At 46.9% G+C, this 22,396-nt stretch overlaps 1 long non-coding RNA gene across 3 annotated transcripts in view; it reads left to right on the plus strand.

The window, feature by feature from the left end:
* LOC106505934 overlaps nucleotides 1,534–22,396 on the plus strand; it is a 624,744-nt gene continuing 603,881 nt past the window's right edge. Inside the window, exons 1-3 of one of the 3 annotated variants that reach the window (XR_002338784.1) lie at nucleotides 1,534–4,615; nucleotides 8,699–9,092; nucleotides 9,636–9,721. This is a non-coding gene — a long non-coding RNA (uncharacterized LOC106505934). The other 2 variants (XR_002338785.1, XR_002338786.1) reach the window with 2 other exon arrangements.

A 22,396-nucleotide genomic window follows, 5' to 3' on the forward strand; every position in this document is an offset into this window, starting at 1 on the left:
TCTGACTGTAGCAGCTTGGATGGCTGCAGAGGCTGGGGCTTGATCCCCAGCCTGGCCCAGTGGGTTAAAGGATCCAGCATTTCCATAGCTGCAGCTCATATTCAATCTGTGGCCCACTTCCATATGTCACAGCTGTGGCCATAAAATTAAAAAACTCATCCATACTAATTTTTTCTTTTTGCTGACAAATTGCAACAGAAATAACATAAACTTACTGACCTTCGGTAAACCTAGGCACAATAAAAGACACGTCTGTATTGATTACACCAACAAGCTTAAACTAGCTTTAATACCAGATATTAATATTGGATATTTCCTGGATCACGTGAGCCTGAAATTTGTTCTGGCTAGCATCTTTTATACTTAAAAGCATTTAATTTGTAAGTGCCTACTTTTAAGTGAATTCTATAGAGCCTATTTACAAGTTAATTTTTACATAAAGACAGACAGAACCAGAGATCTCAGTTTTTCTCTGCTTGAGTTTAAACAAAACCTCTTTTTTTTTCCCCCCCAACCTTGGGGACAGAAATTGTTAGATAACTTCCTGAGATCCTACTTATATCTCAAAAGCAGAAGAAGAGAAATGCACTTTTCTCCTTGAAAACTGCCCAGCCATCTTGGCATTTTCAGGAATTCTCCCCCACCCCCACCCCAGTTTCCAAATACTAGAGACAATTTAAACAAATAAAAGAAAAAGGTAATAATATATCTATCACCTCCTCATATTCATGTGCCTTGCTTTGGGCAAAAACCAGGAAGAGGAAAGGATTTGGACTCAGGTACTCACCGCCACCCCCCCAAGACAAAAACCAAAGCAATTGCAAAAGTCTCGCTTTGATATAAGAGCAGAGCCATGAGAGGTAACCATTCTCCAGATCTTGGGAAGTACTGAGGTCACACAGTGTTGCAACAAAAATATCATTTTCTTTCATTTATGAGAATACAGCTGATGATCTTCCAGTTTTGCAAAATACAGCCCAGGGCACTATGTGATGGACCAGAGCTCTGATTATCCAGAATTATTCACAGCTGGTTACTATGAACGATATCCAAGGCAAAACATCCTCTCAAGGTCAAAGTTCACTAGTCCCAGAAATGGAGAACCCCAACCAGTGTCCCATCAAAGATGAAGCCGAATGAAAAACCAAGCCTTGTCCAAAAGGGAAAATCCCAACCAATGCCCCGTGGCAGGGGAAGTCAAGGTCAAAAGGAAAGGGCCGTCATATGGAAGCCACATTACTCACCAAAGATGTCTCAACCGGCTGATGCCAGAGCTTTGTTTCCAATCACCGCCAAACTCCAAAGTGCCAGGGGCCAGCAACGTCCATGGCTGGTGCTCCGGGCAGCTGCTGGACAAGCAGCATCCACCCCACCATCCCCTGGCTGCTGGACAGGCAGGCGTCGCCCCAGCAAGGGACCAGTGTACTACAGGTAAGGCATCCACTTGCCTGGCTTCCAAAGCCCTGACTGCTACTGAAAGAAACGTGTCCTCTTGCACATGCGCAATAAAGACAAACGACTGACACCTGGTTGTGGTGAAGTACCACGAGCTTTATTGTAGAGGCACCAATACCAGGAGGGTGGGTGGCTCCTGCTCAGAAACCTGGAACTCCCTGAAGGGTTTCCATGAAGCCAGGTGAGGGAGGGGTTCCCAGGGCAGGTGATGAGCTTGTGCACAATTCTCTGATTGGTTGATGGTGATCAGTTGTTAGGTGCTGAATCATGCTCATTGATCAACATGTAATTTCTTCCATCTGGTAGTGGTTTTAATTGTTGGAAAAACAACTCAGGAAACGTGCATCCTATGCTATCATCTAGGTGCTTCAGGGAAGAGCTAAAGCAGGGGATGTAGGGGAGGGGCCTGTCCTGGGAAGCCCCCAAAGGGTCCTGCTGAGTTAAAATACATGTGGCTTTGGTTCATTTATTTCTCAGTACCATGCGGTGGTCCCTTCTCCTGTTGATAACCAGGTTGTTTCCATATCACGAGACACTGACCACCCATATAGCAAGGAACTTTCTTCCACCTAATTTCTCCAGGAGTTTCTCCTAATAGTGGAATTGCTGTCTCATAGAATGTTCATTTTCAACCTTACGGTCAGGTTTTATGATATTCCTAAGTCCAGTGGTCATAAAAACGAAACCGCTAACATTGTGCCTATGCGTTTTGGTAATGAAAGTGCATCAGAAATGCAAGAGCATCAGAACAACAATGATGACGATTAGGATATTTGGGCTGGGATGAGGACTGGTAGAAATTACAAGAGGAAACTCGTAGCATTTTGTGTTGTTTGCTACTTAGTCGAAGTAAAGCGCATATATAAATGCCGACTTAGGATGACCAACTGTCCTGGCTTGTCCCAGGCTTTAAGGTTGTCTAGGACTGGGGACTTTCAGTGCTAAAACCGGAGTATCCCAGACCAATGAATGGGTGGTCACTCTATCCCCTATTTGACCACTTTGGTTCTTTTTGGCGGATTCCTGATGGTCTCTGAGAACAAACCCACTCGTAGAATTAAGATGAGACAGTAATTCCAAGACAAAATAAAAGAAAGAAAAGGGAATGGAACAGTTGGGGGGAAAGAAAAACCAGGAATTTTAACTCAGGTGCTGTTCCCAGACACCGACTGGCCTCACCGAAAATCAACTGGTTGCTTGTGGAAAACACTGATTTACAGGCTCCTCTGCTCCTTCTCGCCTCACCCAGAGGTTCTCCATCTTCAGAGAACTTCGCAGATTGCTGGGACTCGCTGCAGAGACGCAGAGTCAGAGTTTGCATTTTAAACAAGTCCACGAGTGGTGAAAACGCTGCCGCTTCAGGACTACACTTTGGGAACCACAGGACCGGAGACTCAGATCAAAGTTCTGTGGTTCACGTAGGACTTCTCTCTCAAGGCCTCTCAAGGCCTCTCCAGGCAGGATGAATCCATGACCTTCGGTGCTTCCTCGCAAGTGGAAATTACCGCCACCGCAGCACTTTTATCACACCGCGTTGAAATGACTTGGTTAAACATCAACCTGCCTCTTCTGCGAGCTGTGCAGGGGTGGCTTTTACCTTTGTAAGCATGTCCCAGCCCCGAAAGGCAATGCTAGGACACCAGCGGTGACCACCAAACCTTCTTTGGTTTAATAAATCAAGGACTTGAAACATCAGTCAGTCAGTCAAGGCCTTGAGGGCTGGTTCAGAGTAACTGTGGAACAATGCTGTGACGCTAAGTCCAAAGAATGAGGATGATGGAAAGGAGGACGATGGTGGTGGGTCACTCCAGCCCCATCAGCCTGACCTGCCCAGCATGTCTTGAAGGCCCTCTTGCAGAAGGCGGAGGACAAGTTCTCTCTCTAGGAGCTGGGGTGAACTGCTATCACTAACACATCCTCTGAGCCTAATCTGCTGCCAGCATTCGGGCATCTCAGTAGAGGGCCAGCTGAGTATCCCGACTCAACCCCTTGAGAACTAAAGCTTCACTTTGCCTAGAAGGGGGGCGGGCAGGGATTGACGAAAATCATTTGTTCCTATGGTATGCTCTAGAGAGTGCAAAGATAGCTCCTCTCTTGGCCTCTTCTTGTCCCAGATTTCCACAATTAGAGAGTCATTCCTTTAGGATTTTGTCTCTTGGGGAAGGGCGAACCTTCTCTAATCTTCCTGGTCTGGTGAGATGTGCTCACTAGACGAAGGCATCTCAAGGAATTTGTCTTATTTAGCAGTATGCCCTTAATGCTTAGCCTAGTCCTTTGCATATAATAGCTACTCCAGAAACGTTCGTTCATTAAATGAACAGATGCTTGATAACTGCTGGCAGTTGGGGCTGGAGAGAGTGGTGGAGTGGGGGAGAGGGCCCTCGGCTAGGAGTCCTCTGGACATGGCCGTCACTGCTTCACTCTGCAAGCAGGGCCAGGCAGGTCCTTCCCCAGGTCCTGGTTCTCCCATGGGAACAGTGAGAGTCTAGATAGCGGGTATCATCTGATAAGACATAAGGTTCCAGCCCCTGGGCATTTTCTTTTTCCTTAAAAAGCCAGATGCCTTCCTACCTTAGGGTCTTTGCGCCTACTATGTCCAGTGCATGAATTACTTTCATAATTTTGTGTGGAGATTTTCCTGGTGTAAGGCTTCCTCCTCTCATCTCCTCAACCAGTTATTGTGTATCTGAGGCAGGAATGATTACAACTTGCATCTTTTTCTGTCTACTTGACTTCGCCATATCTGAGTTTTCTGGAAGACGGCAGGTTCCTGGAGAGCATGGGACTGTGCAAATCCCAGGCACCCTACCCCATAGCCAGCACATAGTAAGTGCTCCTGAGTGAATTTGTTGAACTGAAGCCGGAAGTCAGAGCCGAGGTTGTGTCCCTCCAAGGAATAGCAGCAGGTGGCGCCACAGACCGGGAGGCGGCAAAGCGGACCGACGGGCAGGCCTCAGTGGGGCGGCCTCACCTGGCGGCAGCTGCACCTGCCCGCCCCGCACCCCGTGGAAACCGAGAACCCGGGCCCTGGCGTCACCTGGGCAATTGGGAAAGCAGCGCCCGGAGCCAAGGGGAGGGGAGATGAAAGGCGGGTGGCGGGTGTGGGCTGCCGGCAGCGCCAGGTGAGGGCCAGGAGCCCCACCCTTCGCTCCAGGACCAGGTGAGTCAGGTTCCCTGGCCTCCCTCCCCCCTTTCAAGTGGAGGGAGGTGGCCAAGCTGGGAACCCGGATGCTCCTGCTCCTTGGTCCTCTACCCCGCTGGGTGACTGCCCAAGTCCCTTCCCTCTCTGGGCCCCAGAGTTCTTGGTTCCCCTGAAATCCCTAGGGTTTTGCGTCAGAATAACTCTCAGTCGGCAAGCAGTGTATTGCGTGCATTTTCTGTCTGAGCCCATATAGCTCTCTGAAGTCCTGCGGTTTTCTTACCTCCATTTTACAGAGGCATGACAGGGGATCAGAGAGGTGAGGTCACTTGCTCAGGGTCACACAGCACCTAGTCAGCAAGGCAGACTGGGGATTTGAACCCCGGTCTGCCTCCAGGGGCCCAGTTCCTGACACTCTTCCTCCCCCTGCTTGCCCACAAAGCTCTGACCTTCCCAGAGACACACGAGTTTTAGTTGAAGTACTTTTCATTTACTTCGTTTCATCTTTGTTTAGGGTTAAAATACACCTAACACAAGAGTTGCCATTTTACAGTGTACAGCTCAGTGGCATTTAGTCCCTTCGGTGTTGTGTAACCATGATCCCCCTCTAGAGCCCCAAGATTTTCATGTCCTTTTGGAAACTCGGACCATCGAGCAGTCACTCTCCACTCCTGCCTCCTCCCAGCCCCCAGCAACTACTCATCTGCTTTCTATCTCTATGGGTTTGGCTCTTCTGGGTATTTCATTTAATTTAGGCTCAGGCATCTTCATTCTATACGGGCCATCCTCGCCCTGTCACAGGAGGCCAGGAAATTGTCATCCTTATTCCCAAACTTGGCTGCCAGTAGGAATCACCTGGAGATGGAAAACAAAACAACTCGCAGATGCCTGGCTCCCACCCCTGGTCTTTCTGATTTAATCGACCTGGGATCTGCCGAGGGTCTCGGGAGTTGTGCAAGGTCCCCAGGTGTTTCTCTTGGGCAGCAACGTTCGAGAAGCCCCCAGAACCTTGTGGAAGCTGGAGTGTCCCTTTTACAGGCGGGAAAGCAGAGGCCAGAGAGGGCTTTGCTGGTCACACGGGGCGTCTGCGGCTGAGCCCAGCGAGCTCATCCCTGTGAAGTGCTCGGTGCCTGCCTGGTTTCCAGCACATGACATGCACTTATTGCTGCCACTGTTGTTGTTGTTGTTGTTGTGTACTCGGTACAGACTTGAGTCGGGGCCGGAAGGACTGTGACCTCACTGAGGATGGGGCCTGGGCTTCCTCTGTGTGTGCCCAGCATTCGGGACCAGCCCTGACATTTCGTACAAGTCTTTGCAGTGTGGGAAAGGGGCTCTCGGCTGGGCTTGCTGACCCCTCTCTGCCTTTGCTGGGGCTGAGCCCCTCGACCCCCCCATCTCCCCTGGCCTGGCTGCTCTGCAGGCCCAGGGCGTTGAGACCCACAAAGTCTGGCCAGCCTGGAGCAATTGAGGGGTCGACTCTTTCGACAGCTGTGTGTGTGTCTTGTATCTAGAACTGACTTTACTGTCCTGTTAGGAGCAGGAGCTGGGTGTCCTTACCCCACCCCCACCCCCATCGGAATGGGACCAGGAACACAGTTGGCATCTAATAAGTCCCATGTGAGTCCTTCAGCACCTTGGGGCTTTGGGGGCGGGATCGCCTCTGCCCCAGCCCTTTGCTCTTCCACCTGTGCCTTCAGGGAAGAAGACTATGGTGGGCCCCCCAGCACCCCCACCCCTCGGGGCTGTTGCTGATAAAATCTCAACACTTGTGGAAACAAGGGGAGCATCTGGTCTACGGGAAGGTGGGCTAAGCCGCAGGGGCTTGGGGAATCTCTCAGCTCTCCTGGCAAGACCACTCCCTCTGCCTGTGCTTCCTTGGCTTATATGAAGCCACAGGACCCAGCTCTGGCCAGTGGGACCCACAGCAGCTCTTGGTGGGGGTGGGTGTCCCAGGAAATGTCCCTCCACCTCTCCCCTCCCCACTGTTTTTGGAGGCTGGCAGGCAAGGGCCATGGCGGAGCCGAGTCCCTGAATTGAGGTCAAGAGAGTTTCAGTGACATTGATCCAGCACCTCGGCCTCCCGGAGCTCCCAAACAGCTCTGGCCGCTTGCTCTGGAATTGTTAGGTGGGAAATTAAACTCGGTTGTTTCAGGCAAGACGGTCTGGTCCTTACAGCTGAGCACACCGAGACTAATACCATTCTTCCCAGTCTGGGGCCTTTCCCTGTTAGCAGATAGAAGGAAAGCCCAAGGCCAGTTTTCTCTCATCCCTTTTTTTCTCCCTTTCCTTTAAGGTACTCAATGATAAATCCTTCCCGATTTTATCACTGCTGGTAACAGCACATTGATAAAGGCTACCATTTTTTTTTTTTTCTTTTTCTTTTTAGGGCTGCACCTGGAGCATATGGAAGTTTCCAGGCTAGGGGTCTAATTGGAGCTGCAGCTGCCAGCCTATACCACAGCCACGGTAACACCAGATATGAGCCATGTCTGTGACCTACACTACTGCTTATGGCAACACTGGATCTTTAACCCACTGAGCAAGGCCAGGGATTGAACCCGAGTCCTCATGGATACTAGTTGGGTTTGTTGCTGAGCCAAATCTCATCCAAGGCTACCATTTTTTTTTTTTTTTTTTTTTTCTTTTTGCTGCTACTGTTGCTGCTACTGCTGCTGCTCCATGTGAACTCCAAGGCTAGCATTTTTTTTTTTTCCATTTCTTCTGTGTTAGTATTTTACGTGGGTTGTCGGATCTAATGCTCACACAATCCCATGACGTGGAATCCTAGAACAGTTTTGCAGGTGAGGAAACTTGGGGAAGTGCTGCAGCTTGATGGTTGGGAGCTTGGTCCTGCTTCCTGAAGCAGACAAACCCAGTTCCCCGTGCAGATTGGCCTCCCTCATGTCCAGAACGCCCCAGCTCATCCCTTTATCCCATTTTTCTCCATGTGCGAATCTTACACACAGTAGGTGCTTGATAGAGACAAAATATGTTACTCACCCTCTGCTGTCTTGCATCACCAGCTGTTCACCAACCACTACCTGCTGAGCATTCCACCTGCTTGAAGGGGCTTATGTGTGGCTGTGTGCGCATGTGCTGGGGAGTTGGTTGTAGAGTTGGAGAAAAAGGGCCTTTTTTCAGTAAAAGTAACAGCTACCATTTATCAAGGGCTTGCTAGTAAGTACCAGGCCCTGTGTTTACGTACTTTTGTTTGTGTAAGGCCTGCAGTAGTTCTGGGGAATTTTTCGAAAACTCAAGCCTCTGCGAGATCAAATGATTTGCCCAAAGTCACCCCGGGGTAGAGGGGGACCCCGGTCTCTCTGTCTGGAACCTGTGGCTCAGCCTGTAGCAGAGAAGGCAGGGGTGTCCCTAACTGCAGGGGAGGGAAAGGGAGGGGAGGAGCAGGGTGGGAGATGCCTGAGTTGAGCCTTGAAGGATGGGCAGGACTCCCAGAGCAGGGATGGAACTGCATTGCGAGTGGAGAGAAGGGCTTGGGCAAACTCAGGTGGTGTATATTTCCTTGGAAAATGGGGATTATAAAAAAGTCCCATGCCGGCTGGCCCCTCTACCTCTTATTGTAAGAGTTATTGGTAGAATGGTGGCGCAGACCCCGTGATAACACCAGCTCGTTAAGGGTACCACCCAGATGAGGGCCAATTCTACAAGAGAAGGGTTATTCTCTGCCAGCTCTGGTGGTGATAGAGCTGATGGCCCCCCAGGGGGCGTGGAGGTGAGAAAGGCAGATGTTAATGCCTCCATGTTGATTTCCGTTCATTAGAATCCACTGAGCACCTATTGTGTGCCAGGCACAGACTCTGCCTTTGCATGATCCACAATTCCGTGGAGGACAGCCCTGAAAATGACCCCTGTGTCAATTTCATCGGTGCCCTGCCCTAGAGCAGCCCCTGTGCGGGCTTTACACATGTTTATTTCATTTAATCCTCAAGGCGCTTAGCCAGTGGAGATCCTCTCTCCCTTTTGCTCGTGAGCACGGGATGGGGCAGAGATGTCACGTGACTGACTCAAGCACCTGCAGACACTTAGTTGCTGAGGCGCTGGGATCCTGTTCTGAGTCTTGAGGTTCTAAAATTCAAATCCTTTCAGTTACCTCCTGCTGCCTGCATATCGTGATCACCCCAGCAAGTGGGCTTTGAAAGGGGAAGGATGCCTGCAATCTGGGCCAGAAAAAAATTGCCAGGAGAGAAGCATTGCTGCGGCTGATTCAAGCGACTGACAGTTCCATCAACGAACTTGTAAAACTCCTGACTCTTTAACCAGCGGCGTCCAGCCCACTCCTGGATCGCCTTTCAGATTGGACGGCAGGCTGCCACGCTGGTTACGACAATTGCAAGAGCACCCTGGGCGTCCTTGGCCCTGCTGCTGCCCGAGTGCTACTTGACGAGCCCCGTCTGTGCAATGGGTCTGGCCGGGCTGGGCTTCCTGGTCTCCAGCTCTGAGCTCTGCGCCTGTGGGAGGCCGAGACCCCAGCATACAGCAGGTAGCTCTCTCCCCCTTATGTGGGTCCCTGTGGGAATGAGGCCAGGCTGGCTGGAGCTGCCCCTCCTCCCCTCCACCCTCAAAAGCTTTCAGGGTGATTAGTTCCCCTCATGGAGGGGTCTTGTTACGGCTCCACCAGGAGGGCCTCTGAGACGCCTACCTGAGATAACAGGGCTGCGTCTCCTTTAATCTCCCAGCTTAGAGGCCACGTTTTAATATTTAAGAAATGGTTTCCTGGCCTGGGGCTGCGTGGAGGGAGCAGCAGCCTACCTGGCCTTGTGAGATTTGAATGCATCCATATTTTCTTAGCGGCCCTTTCTGCTCATCAGCTCGAGGGGCCTGGTTTCCCCCAGTTGCTTCTTTGGGTTGATTTCATCTGTACATGGACCAGGGGCCCTGACGGGGTTGCATTTATGGAGAAGCCCAGATGGCCATGTGTTGCACATTGGAAGCAGCACCAAGTCCATTGACCGGCCAGGGTCTGACCCGATTTCCGCCCAAACCATTTCAGCCCAGTGTCTCTACTGTCTCCTCTCTCCCTCAGCTGGCATCCTCCTGGCAGGACCCACTGGCAGTAGAAACTCGAGAAGGGAGCCAGCCCTGAGTGAGCCCCATGGGCAGGGATGCTGAGTGAGTAAGGCCAGCCATCTGGCTGAGTGGCCTGTGAATCTGTCTTTACTCCTTTCATGCTGTGTGTTCCTGGGCAAGTTGCTTAACTGCTCTGAGCTTTAATTCCCTCCTTTGTTAGGTGGCTGATGTAGCTACTTCCCATGGTCATTGTAAGACCTTAATAGGCTCTTAAAGTGCCTGGCAGTGGGTCAATTTTTAAAAATATCAATTTATTGACCAAATATGTATCATTGTAACACTTGCTGGTTGGAACTCAGACCTGCAGCCTCTGTTTTTTTTTTTTTTTTTTTTTTTTGCGGGCCCCACCTTGAGAAGGCAGGAGAAATAGCCAGAGACCTACAGGTTTGGTTCCTGAATTTTTTTTTTTTTTTTTTTTTTTGGTTTGTCCAGAATAGTTAAGACTCTGAAAGATTAGTGAAGGTGCTGTGGGTATTTCCCACACTCATAGAGGAAAGTGGATTTTCAGTTGACACAATGAAAATAATTGGTCAGAATAAATTAGATGAGTTTTACTTAAAGTTATACCACCTAAGAGTTCTCCTAAATAATAACCTTCTATTATGTCCATTACATGCAGTGTATATGGCAAAATAGAAGTTTATATTTTTGTAAGAAAACACAAAAATATGACTGACATTTAGTTTCTTATTCCGTATGAGGTTGCCACCCCTTCTTTATGGGGAAAGATGGCCTTGATGGTGTCCTTTATATTCTTCTCGTGGAAATTAGCAAATGCCTTTCTTTAGGCGATGATCGTAGTGATGGTTCTAAGTTTTGGAAACTTCAGATTGAACAGACAATATATGTACAGAGTTCAAAGGGCTCAAAGGTGAACAGTTAACGGGCCTCTCCCTTCCTCCCTCCCCTGACTCTCAGTGGTCAGTGTTTCTGCTGAAGAAGGCCGCTATTCGTAAATTATTCCTGACCCAGTCTAATCCACGCATTCTGGTGGAAAAAGGGCGGTTTCCTCCCCAGTGTGGCAAAAATGGTTCTCTGGCAGGGCGATGAGGGTGGAGGCTAAAAAGATCCTAGGTGCTGTGTGCATTTTATACTCGTGTGCGTGGTGCCACGTTAGGTCCGGTTGTGGTTTGCTTGGGCCCCAGTCATTGGCCAGGTGCACCCGGTTGCCATACTGCTCGTGTGGGGCAGCAGGATCTACTTGATAATGACAAGATTGCCTCTGTCTTTGAGGCCACGTCTGAGGTCCTTACAACCAGCTGTGCCCTGCAGTGCATGTTGGCGTCTGCACCCGATTTCCCTCTCTCATTGCCTTGGGGCGTGTTTGTGAGCGGGCTGTGGGCTCCGTGGTCATGGAACCGCCTGGATCTCCAGATCAGACCTAGGCATGTATGTGTATTTGCTGATCATCACGCTTATTGAAGACGGCAGGTGCAGGGCAGCCCAGGCTCCACACTGACGTCCTGTGCCCATGCAAGCGTCACCAATCGATCACTGCACACTCTCCTGTGAGATCAGACAGGACCTCAGAATCCCACTCAACACAGTGCTCAAGGGGGTGGACAGGCAGGTGAGATATTGACAGCACCACTGTAGTACCTGGGTACAGGGGTTCCCAGACTTTGATATTTTATAGATCAGTGTAATTTTTGAAAAATTAGACTGGTATAAGTTGTTGTTTTGGCCAATATTAAAAATTAAAAAATTACTGCTGGGGAGTTCCCATCATGGCGCAGTGGAAATGCATCTGGCTAGGAACTGTGAGGTTTTGGGTTTGATCCCTGACCTTGCTTGGTGGGTTAAGGATCTGGCGTTGCCATGACCTGTGGTGTAGGTTGAAGATGCTGCTCAGATTGGGTTGTGGCTGTGGCCAGCAGCTGTAGCTCCGATTAGATCCCTAGCCTGGGAACTTCTGTAGGCCGTGGGTGTGGCCCTAAAAAATAAAATAAAATTATTGCTATTTAAAAATAACCATTTATTCTTTTTTTGGTTTTGTCTTTTTAGGGCTGCACCCACGGCCTATGGAGGTTCCCAGCTAGGGTCCAATCGGAACTACAACTACCGGCCTATGTCACAGCCACCAAAATGCCAGATCTGAGCTGCATCTGTGACCTGCACCACAGCTCATGGCAATGATGTATCCTTAACCCACTGAGATAGGCCAGGGATCGAACCTGCAACGTCATGGTTCCTAGTGGGATTCGTTTCCACTGCGCCACAATAGGAACTCTAACATCCATCATTATCTTAATTTAAATTTAGCGCAACTCTAAATTTCCACATTACCAAATATGTGGAGAGAGTATTATTTTGTTTTTGTTTTAAATTTTAATATTTCATATGCTGAAACTTCTTCCATTGTAGTAATAAACCAAAATAAGTCTCTTGAGTTGTATAAAGTGGGTGATTTCATTTTTTAATCTAGGGTTGTCACATACTTGGTACCTTATATAATTCAGGGTTAAGAATTTTATTAATTTAAAACATTTTGGTTGACATCTAGTTGATATATCATGTGTCAATTTCTGCTGCACAGCAAAGTGACTCATATGTGTATATATGTATATATATTTTCATATTCCTTTCCATTATGGTTTATCATAGGATAATGAATATAGTTCCCTGTGCTACATAGTAGGATGTGTTTATCCATCCTGTACATAGTCATGTGTATTTGCTAATCTCAAACTCCCAATCCTCCCCTCCCCTACCCTAGGCAACCAGAAGTCTTTTCTCTGTAGACATAGGCAATCTTTATTATGAATTGATAGCCATTGGTGGTCCAAAGTAGGGAAAGAGGGAAGCCCTCCTCGGTGATTATATATTGTATTCAGCTTCCTCTCTGTAGAGAAATTTCTTTCCATCTTATAGTTTTGTGATGATTCATATATGATGGAGCAAAGTGGCCCTAAAAACTAAAATAAAATAAAAAATTATTGCTTCTAACTTCTATTAAAAATCAACATTATTACCTTGGTATGTTTAAAAACATACATCTCAGTTTCCACTGTGAGTTCACTAAAAAGATAAATAATCTTTAAGAGCAGAAACCTTTGGTGTTCCCATTGTGGCTCAGTGGTTAATGAATCTGACTAGGAACCATGAGGTTGTAGGTTCGAACCCTGGCCTCCCTCAGTGGGTTAAGGATCCGGCATTGCCGTGAGCTGTGATGTAGTTTGCAGAGGCAGCTCGGATCCCGTGTTGCTGTGGCATAGGCTGGCGGCTGCAGCTCCAATGAGACCCCCTAGCCTGGGAACCTACATGTGCCACGGGTGCCCCCCCCCCCAAAAAGAGCAGAAACCTTTAAGTTCAAAGACAATGGAAGAGCAGAGATTTAGGTTTAAAAAATCATGACTCTTATTTTGGTTACCTCCTTCTCCAGTCGCATCATGAAGAAATTTCAGAAGTCTAAAGATAAAATAGAATGGAGATCAGCAAATGTTTTCTATAAAGGGCCAGACTGTAAATATATCAGGCTTTTCAGGCCGCTTGGGTCTCTGTTGCAACTACTTATCTGTGCCAGTAGGAAAGCGGCCATGGATGACATGTGAAAAAATGGTCATGGCTGTGTGCCAGTAAAACTTTATTAACCAAACCCATCAGTGGCCTTGCCAGTGTTGAACTACTGACACTCTGCTGACATGGTATTGTCTAAGCCAGTGGTTCTCAAAGAGTCGTCCCTGGTCCCTCATCATCATCACCTGGGAACTTGTTAGAACTATGAATTCCTGGATCCCACCCCAGACCTTCTGACTCAGAAAACTTGGGGTGGGGACCTAGCAATTTCTGTTTTAACAAGCCCTCCCACTGATTTTGCTACATGCTGAATTTTGGATCAAATCCTTGCTCCATTTGAAACAAGGATTCTGCTCCTTGAGGATGCCTTCCCCCTACAGCCTCTTCAGGGAGGCTGTGTTTCCACTCAGCCCCTGGAGATGGTGTGGGTGTCCCATTGACACTCTGACGTGATCGCTGTTCCTTCCTCCACTAAGGTCCCCAGCTAATGTGAAGCACTTTTCAATAGACTCCTGCCTGGCTTGGCAGCTGGTTCTTTGCCCTACTTTCTAACGTTTACCATCATGCATTTTCCTGGCTTCAACCATGACTCTGAAGATCCACACTCTTTCCTCTCAGTTCCTGGACCTTCTTGGCTCTGGCGATTAGTTTCCTTCAACCATCCACTTACACTGTCATTGCTCAGAACTTAAATGTTGCTTCCTTAGGCCTTTTCAGAGCTAGCCTTCACTTGCAAGCCGGTACCTGTTTACTTTATTCCCAGCTCTGATTAACACCTGAAAGTATCTCATTTAATAAACTTGCATGTCTGTTGTGTGTGGTCTCAGGTGTTACTCCCTGAAAACAGAGCCTGTGATGGGAATGTTACACAAGTGATTTATTAGGGAAGTTCTCTCAAAAAACGAGGGGGTGAGGGAAAGATGGTAAGGTAGGGAAAAAAAAAATTTAATCAAGAATATGACCTCAGGGATAGACAAATAAATCAAGGCAACAGAATCCAGAAATAGATTCACACACATAATTTTCAGCAAATGCCTCATTTCCATTAGAGAAGGAAAGTCTTTTCAACAACTGGATAGATGTTTGAAAAAAAAATGAACTTTATTAGAAAAGTAATAAAGAAAAAACACAAAATGAACTAACCATAAAAAAATTAGTTGTTCTCCATCAAAATTAAAAAATTCTGCTTACCAAAGACCCCATTAAGAAAATAAAAAGGCAAGCCACAAATTAGGAGAAAATAGCACACATACATCAGTTGTGGGCTTATATCTAGAATATAAAATACTGACAAATCAGTGACAAAAATACAACTCAATAAAATGTGCAAATATTTGAATAGAAATTTTGGCAGAAAAGATACACGAATGGCTTATAAGCACATGGAAAACTGCTCAAAATCATCATCCATCAGGGAAATAAAAATTGAAACCACAGTTGGGTATTGTTTCACACTCACTAGGGTAGCTAAAATTAAAAATCTGAAAACAGTAAAAGTTGGCAAGATGTAGAACAATTAGAACTCTCATATGTTCTTCTTGGAAAATCCTTCAACCACTTTGGAAAAATGGAAATTTCTTATCATGTTAAGTTATACATCCACCTATGACCCAGTCATTCCAATCCTAGGTATTTACCCCAGAGAAGTAAAAACATGTGCTCACAGAAAATATTTTGCAAGAATGTTTAGAGCAGCTTTATCCATAATAGCTAAATTTGGAAACCCAAATTTCCATCCACAGACGAATGGAAAAATAAATATTGTATATTCAAACTGTTGAATAGTATTCAATAAAAAATGAATCCCTGATATACACAGTATAGATTAATATCAAAAATGTTATGTTGATTAAGTACAATATAAAAAAAAAATCCATACTGTGTGATTCCATGTATATAAAGCTCAAGAACAGACAAAATTAATCTATGGTGATAAAGATCAGAAAAGAGGCTGGGGAGTTCCCGTCGTGGCGCAGTGGTTAACGAATCCGACTAGGAACCCTGAGGTTGCGGGTTCGGTCCCTGCCCTTGCTCCGTGGGTTAACCATCCGGCGTTGCCGTGAGCTGTGGTGTAGGTCGCAGACGCTGCTCAGATCCCGCGTTGCTGTGGCTCTGGTGTAGGCCGGTGGCTACAGCTCCGATTCGACCCCTAGCCTGGGAACCTCCATATGCTGTGGGAGCGGCCCAAGAAATAGCTAAAAAGACAAAAAAAAAAAAAAAAAAAAAGCTGTTAAAATAGTTGGGACTGAATGAAAGGGGGCAAGAAGTGGTGATGGAAATGTTTAATTTTTGATTGTGCTGTTATATTGGAAGATACTGGTCAAAACTCATTGAAGTGAAAACAAATTTTTTTACTTTATCTTAATTTAAAAAATACAAAGCAAAAAAAAAAAAAAAGAGAAAGGAATAGCTTGGTGACAACTTCAGTCACATCCTATGGGGGAATTTTGGAACATAAATTAGGGTCTATAAAAATAAAGCCTGAAACTATGACATTTAGAATGGATAAGCAATGGGGTCCTACTGTACAGCACGGGGAACTATATGCAAACTTTTGGTTAGAACATGATGGAAGATAGTGTGAGAAACAGTATTCGTGTATATGTATGTGTATATATATGTATACACACACATGCATATATGTATGGCGACTGGGTCATTTTGCTGTGCATCAGAAATTGACAGAACATTGTAAATCAATTATACTTTAATAAAAAATTAAAAAAAAGTAAAGCATGGTGTTGGTCCCCCCTTTGAGGCAAGTAGGTTGGGCATTTGAACCCCATGTCATTTATTCAGTCTCCCCCAGGGGGCAGTAGCTTAGCCTCCTCAAAGAGCTGGCTCCCATCTGGCTTAGGGCAATTGTCTGAGGTCAGCTATCAACTGTATTCAGCTAACAACAGCGCAGCTGTTGACGGGCAGGGGGAGGAGTGCATCACCGCCCAGGTAGGAGGGTCTGGATGGGGCACCACCAACATGGTCTACCCTGGCACAGCCTGGAGCCATTTGCTTCTCATATACCTTGTAGTTTCTCTAGGACTCTGGTTGGTCACAATTTCTGAAGAAATTTCTGTCTTTTTATTTCATCTTTTTTGCCTTTTGGGCCACACCCATGGCGGGTGGGAGGTTCCCAGGCTAGGGGCTTGAATCAGGAGCTGCAGCTGTTGGCCTAGCCACAGCAACAGCAATGCAGGATCCAAGCCACGTCTGCGACCTACACCACAGCTCATGGTAATGCCAGATCCTTGACCCACTGAGTGAGGCCAGGGATTGAACCCGCAACCTCATAGTTACTAGTTGGATTCACTTCCTCTGAGCCATAAGGGGAACTCCAATTTCTGAAGAAATTTCTAAGAGGAGGAGTAGTGGGCTGAATGAGAGCCCCCACTGTGTCAGGTGGTTTCCATGTCATCGGGAATACTTACCATCTTTCTCCTCCACCACTCACCCCAGATTTCCCTCCCCCTCTGCTGGCTGGGTGGGATGATCCAGACCCTTATCCTGGAGGGGTCTGAGCCTCTGGTTACCATGTCCTTATTAGGCTTGGGTCGCTCTATGGCCCATTTACAGTTACTCCTTGGCATAGGGGCACTAAGAGAAGCCCTGGTAAATTGCCTGAACACCAAGTAGTTACCTCCCTCTCTCCACTGTGTGACCAATGCCAGCATGGTGACTGCTTTGCCTTCTGGATGACTGGCATGAGTTACTCAGAGTGACCAGGGGGCTGTCCTAGGTTAGAGTTGGGTGGGATTATCATTGAGTCCTGTGGGGGGGATCATCCTCTCTCTGGGTACTAGGGTCTCTAGGGCCACAGAGTTCCAAGTGGCAGGAATGGGAAGCCCAGATTCCTCAAACAAGTTGCTGGAGAGCGATGGTGGGCAGCACTGTCCCTACACCTGTCTTCCAGCCGTTAAATTGTCAGATGTTTGAAATCAGCTGCTCTCTGACTATGCACCACTGTATCTTCAATGCCAAGAATAGTGCCTGGCATATATTTAGCACTTGGTTAGTATGTATGGACCGATTGCCAGAAACTGACTCAATGCTTTATGAGGTATGTTCAAGGAATATCAAACAGTACCAGTTTCCTTTTAGGTGTTCCAATTTATTTTATGATTATGGAGTTACAAATGTTCATCCTAGAGAATTTAAAATCAGAAAAAGCAGAGGAAAAATCAAAGCTGCCCGGGGTTAGCCTATGTTAACCAGAACTGGGCCATGAACTTGGTCTACATGGTGGCTTTCGAGCAGCTCTTGGGAGCTCACGGTGTTTCAGAGAAGGTACCCCAGGAATTGCTCCAGTAAAGGGGAGTGTGTATCTCCCCCAGAACAGGAAGCCTTTTCACAACTTCATTGAAATTTTGTTTGAAAAAAAGGATGTGCAACAAAAACAATAAAGAAAGGTTGAAACTCACCAGTCTATACTCTGGAGCTGGCGGTTTTCATTCGGCTGAAGTTCAATTTCACATCACCATCAATAAATAGGGCAGATGATCCAGGCTCTACTATCGTACATGGCAGTTACTGGCATTTGACCAGCCCCTGGTGTAGACTCCTCTTCTCCTAAGAGCACTTCAGTGTTATGTGACAGACAAAGGGAAACTTTTCCTGCAAAAAACCAGATGTTGCCGACTGGAAGGGACCAGTGGTGGTGGAAAACAGAACCATGAATGAGTCATGTTCAATCATCTCAGACAAGCATAAAAGTGTATAAAAGATTAGTGCAGAAGAGAATTTATACCAGGCTCTGTGCTGTCTGGGAACATGATTTAGATTAAAAAAGGAAAAAAAAAATCTCTGAGCCACCTGGAGCACCGTCGTCAGAAGGCTTTTAGGATTTGGATTTCGATATCCATCACTGTAACCTCTTAGATTATTTTTATTTTTTGAAATCACTTGGGTGCCTATCAAAACAATGAGAGCTGCATTCAGGCAATATGTCAAAGAGCTACCCAGATACCCACTGGCTCTCCAGACTCAAGGTGCAAGCATGCAGCTGTGTCTGAGAAGACATATCCATTTCTGCCCCTTTGGTTTGGTGCTGAGGCCAAAATATATGCCCCTATTCAACTGTGCTTGAGTTTATTGCCTTAATGGGAAAAAGCAAGCTGGATGAGGGGATTAGGAGGGAGAAAGGGTGGATTTGAGGAGAGGGAGGGCTGGTGAATTTGCCTGGTGTCTGTGTTTATATTGAGGAGCTACTTGGTAGATTTAAAATCTGTAATCAATTGCTGTGGTTCTTGGTTTCCTTTGGTTTTGGTGAACACAGTCAATTTCTCATCCAAGAACCCAGTGACCACACATCTTGGCTTGTTGAAAGAGGAATGCTGTGGTACCACATCCTCACCAACACTTGGTACTTTCCAACTTTTAATATTAGCCATTCTGGTGGGTATGTGATAGTATCTATCCTCTTTTGGTTCTAAGTAGCATTTTCCTGGTAACTCATGATGTCAAGGGTTTATTAGCCATTTGGAGAAATTCTTTTACTGCCTGCCTGTTGACTCACAAGTTCATTAGATTAGAATGGAAAGTTGGGTATCTTTGTGCTGTGGGAGACTATACCGCACTGAAAACAGGAGGCCCAGGCCTTTATACCCTTGTGGGGATCAGTCACTGGATGTGGGCCACCCTGTACTGAGCACATCTTTGCATCCTGATAGTTTGACATCTTGCTGATCCTACAGGGACTGGCCTGCTCAGGGCCAGCCACTGCCTAGAGAGGGCAAATGGTCCATCTGTGAAGCTCACCTTTCCAATGCAAACCAACCAGTCTGGAGTCCATATCCCCAGCAACTTCCTTTATGGAGCTCTTGCAGTTTGGGCTACTACCTGCCCAAATCACCCCTAGGCCAGATACTAGACAACTAGGGCCAGCCCAGAGCCTGCCAAAATGATTCGGACCAGACAATCCTGAGCCTGCTTATCCTGCCTCATCTGGCTCAGGTTTCTTCCTGTGCAGACCTCAAGAAAGGCTCAGCCTATGCTTCCTCCTGCTTCCCTTGCCTCCTGCCTGACCCTGGTGCTTCCCCATGTAGCCCCATGTGATATGGCGAGCCCTTCCTCTTGAGATCTGTGAGTATAATAAACTCTCTCTTCAGTGGCAGACATCTCCCAATTTGTTGGCCTCATTATACCTGAAAAATAATAAAGTCTAGATTTAAAAGCACACCTTGGGAGAGTGGTGGTACCCTGGTGGAGGCAGCTCCCTGCATCTAGGGCCATCCCTATGGGTGCCAACAGCTGGAGGCCCTCTGCCAGCAGTGCTCCCACTGGCTGGGGTAGCAGGGCCTTCCTTGGAGGAGGTGGTGGTTGGTGTCCATCACAAAGGTCCTTGCATCAAAGTGTGGGTGACCCTTCACTCCAGGGCTGGGACTAGGTGAAGTGAGCACCTTCACTAGTCTGACTGTGAGCACCTTCTCATGCTTTGCCCCCTGAATGCCTCCCTTGCCTCACCCTAGTCCCTGTCAGAGTGATTCTGTGTCCTTCCTCTGCCCAAAACCCTCCCAGGGCTCCCTTCTCACTCAGGGCAAAAACAAAGGCTTTCCTGTGCCCTACGAGGTCCTATGGGATCTGTTCCATCTCCCACTGGCCTCCCTTCCTGCTCCGCTCCAACCATACTGGCCCCTTCACTCTTCCTCCTCAGGCTCATCCCACCCCAGGACATTTGCATATCCTTTGCCCTCCACGTGAAATGCTCTTTCCCTAGAGCCACGCTTGGCTCACTCCTTCACTTCCTTCAGATCTTTGCCCACCTATCACCCTCTCCTTGGCCACCTGCCCTACCATCCCAGTGCTTCCCCCACACCTCGTGCTTCCTATCTCCCTTCCCTGCTTTCTTCTTCTCTGCATAAGGTCCTATACATTGTACTGACTGTTTCATTTAATGTCTTCTTTCCCCACTTGAATTTCAGCTCCAGGGGAAGGGGTGGGAGTTTTGCCTATCTTATTTATTACTGGATCCCCACCACTGAAACAGGGTCAGGGCATGGCATCAGTGAGTGATCTGTTGGTTGAATGCAGAGACACACATTTTGGAGAAGGTGTTCAGGTCTGCTCCTTTGGATAAACACTGGTCCAACGCCCGAAATGTGCAGTTTAATTACAGATGCATCTTAGTTTCACCCTCTCTGCTCTCATATTCCTCTTTCATGTCTCCCCCCTCCCTCTCCTCTTTCATATCCATTTTCTTTCTTTCTCCCACTCCTTCCCGCTTTTTGGTACTTGATGGAATCACATTAAACTAATAAAGCTTTCATTACTGGATTGTACCCGTAATTACGCACACTGAGAGCCGGGTTTGTTTTGATTTTCTGTGGACTTTTGGCTGCTGATGCTTTTGAACACTTGCTTTTATTCTTTGGTTGCCACTTGACTCCCCCGCACCCCCATTTTAAAAAGGATGAAAAGCTTGGAAAACATCAGAAATATTCTTTTATTTTTTCCTGCAAATTGATTTGGAGGGTTTTGTTTTGATTTCCCTCTTGGAAAGGGTGGGTGTTAAAAAAGAATCACACGTTTCTAAACTGGCCACGAGGCTGTGAATTCTGAGAGGGGAAGGAGATACAGTTTATCATTCATTGGGAGCCTCTGCGAGAATCTACACTAAAGGGAAAGTGTGGTGTAGCCCTCTCTATACCTCTATAGAAGCTGGGGGAGGTTGGATTACAGCAAGATCTTTCCACCCCAGTGTGGTGATGTTTGTGGCTGGATCATTCTTGGTGGGGGCTGTGGGGTGCATTGTAGAAGGTTGAGCAGCATCCCTGGCCTATTCAGTAGCTGCTAATAGCACCTTGCCTCATTTGTGACAATCAAGAATGTCTCTAGATATGGCTAAATGTCCCGGGGTGGGGGGAGGCCCAAGGACCCTTGGTTAACAACTACTAAATTAGATCCAAACTTGTATGGTAAGTGTTCATATTTAGCTACTTAACAAGAGCTAAAAGGTGAAAACAATCCAAATGTCCATCAGTGGATGAACAGACAAACAAAATGGGGTCTCTTTATACAACGGAATATTATGCAGCCATAAAAGGAATGAAGTAGTGACCCATGCTACAACATGGATGAATCTTGAAAACATGATGCTAAGTGAAAGAAGCCAGACACAAAAGGTCATATATTACATGTTTCCATGTATATGAGATGTCCCAAGTGGGCAAATCCATAAAGACGTAAAGTAGATCAGTGGTTACTGGGGTTGAGGAGAAAATCAGGAGTGACTGCTTAATGGGTATGGGGTTTCTGTTTGGGGTGAAGATAAAGTTCTGGAATTAGACAGTGGTGATTAGTCGCACAGTATGGTAAATTACCTAATGTTGCTGAAATGTATGCTTTAAAATGGTAATTTTATGTTCTGTGTATTTTACCACAATTAAAAAACCTCAACAACTCATGTGAGTTGCTTTTACCAGCAGGTATGACAGCTTTTCACACCCATCAGGGCCTTGAATGATAAAAGGTTTGGTCCTTTCCTTAGGAGAAGAAGGGTCCTCCCCTCTGCCCACCCCTTTTACTCCACCCCAGGGATAAGAATCACTGATTTGCCTAATTCAGATTCTAATACACTGATTGGAGATCTTTTTCTTGGGGAAGAATATTTAAAAGTTCCTCTTTCAGTTATCTCTTGCTATAAACAAGAGCTAGTGGCTTAAATAGCAGCAGTTTTATTGGCTCATAATGTTGTGATTTTGCTCAGGGCTCTGCTAGGACTACTCACTTCTGCCCTGTGGGGTGTTGGCTGGGATCCTTTATGTGGCTGCCATCTGCTGAGAGCATGACTGGAACTGGAGGGTCCAAAGGGTACTGACCATTGGTCAGGCTTTTTGCTGGGGGCTTCAGTCCTCCATGTGGTCTCTCTTCCTTCAGAGTTCTGGACCAGCTTCTTCATAACATGCTGCTGGGTTCCCAGGCGATGAGTGTGCAAGCTGAAAGTGACTTAAGGTCTAGGCTCTGGAGTGCCCAAATGTCACTCCTGCCATTTTCTATTAGTCAAAGGAAGTCACAAGGACATTACACTCAGTGAAATAAGCCAGCCTCTGAAATACAAATACTGCATGATCTTGAAAACTGAATCTAAAGTAGTCATAGAAACCGAGTAGAATGGTGGTTACCAGGAGTCAAGGAGGAGAAAATGTGGGGCTGATGGTCAAGTTACAATGTTTCAGCTATGCTAGTTGAGTTAGTGCTGAAGATCTAATG

The sequence above is a fragment of the Sus scrofa genome, chromosome 14 (assembly GCF_000003025.6).
Source record: "Sus scrofa isolate TJ Tabasco breed Duroc chromosome 14, Sscrofa11.1, whole genome shotgun sequence".
NCBI classification, from domain to species: domain Eukaryota; kingdom Metazoa; phylum Chordata; class Mammalia; order Artiodactyla; family Suidae; genus Sus; species Sus scrofa.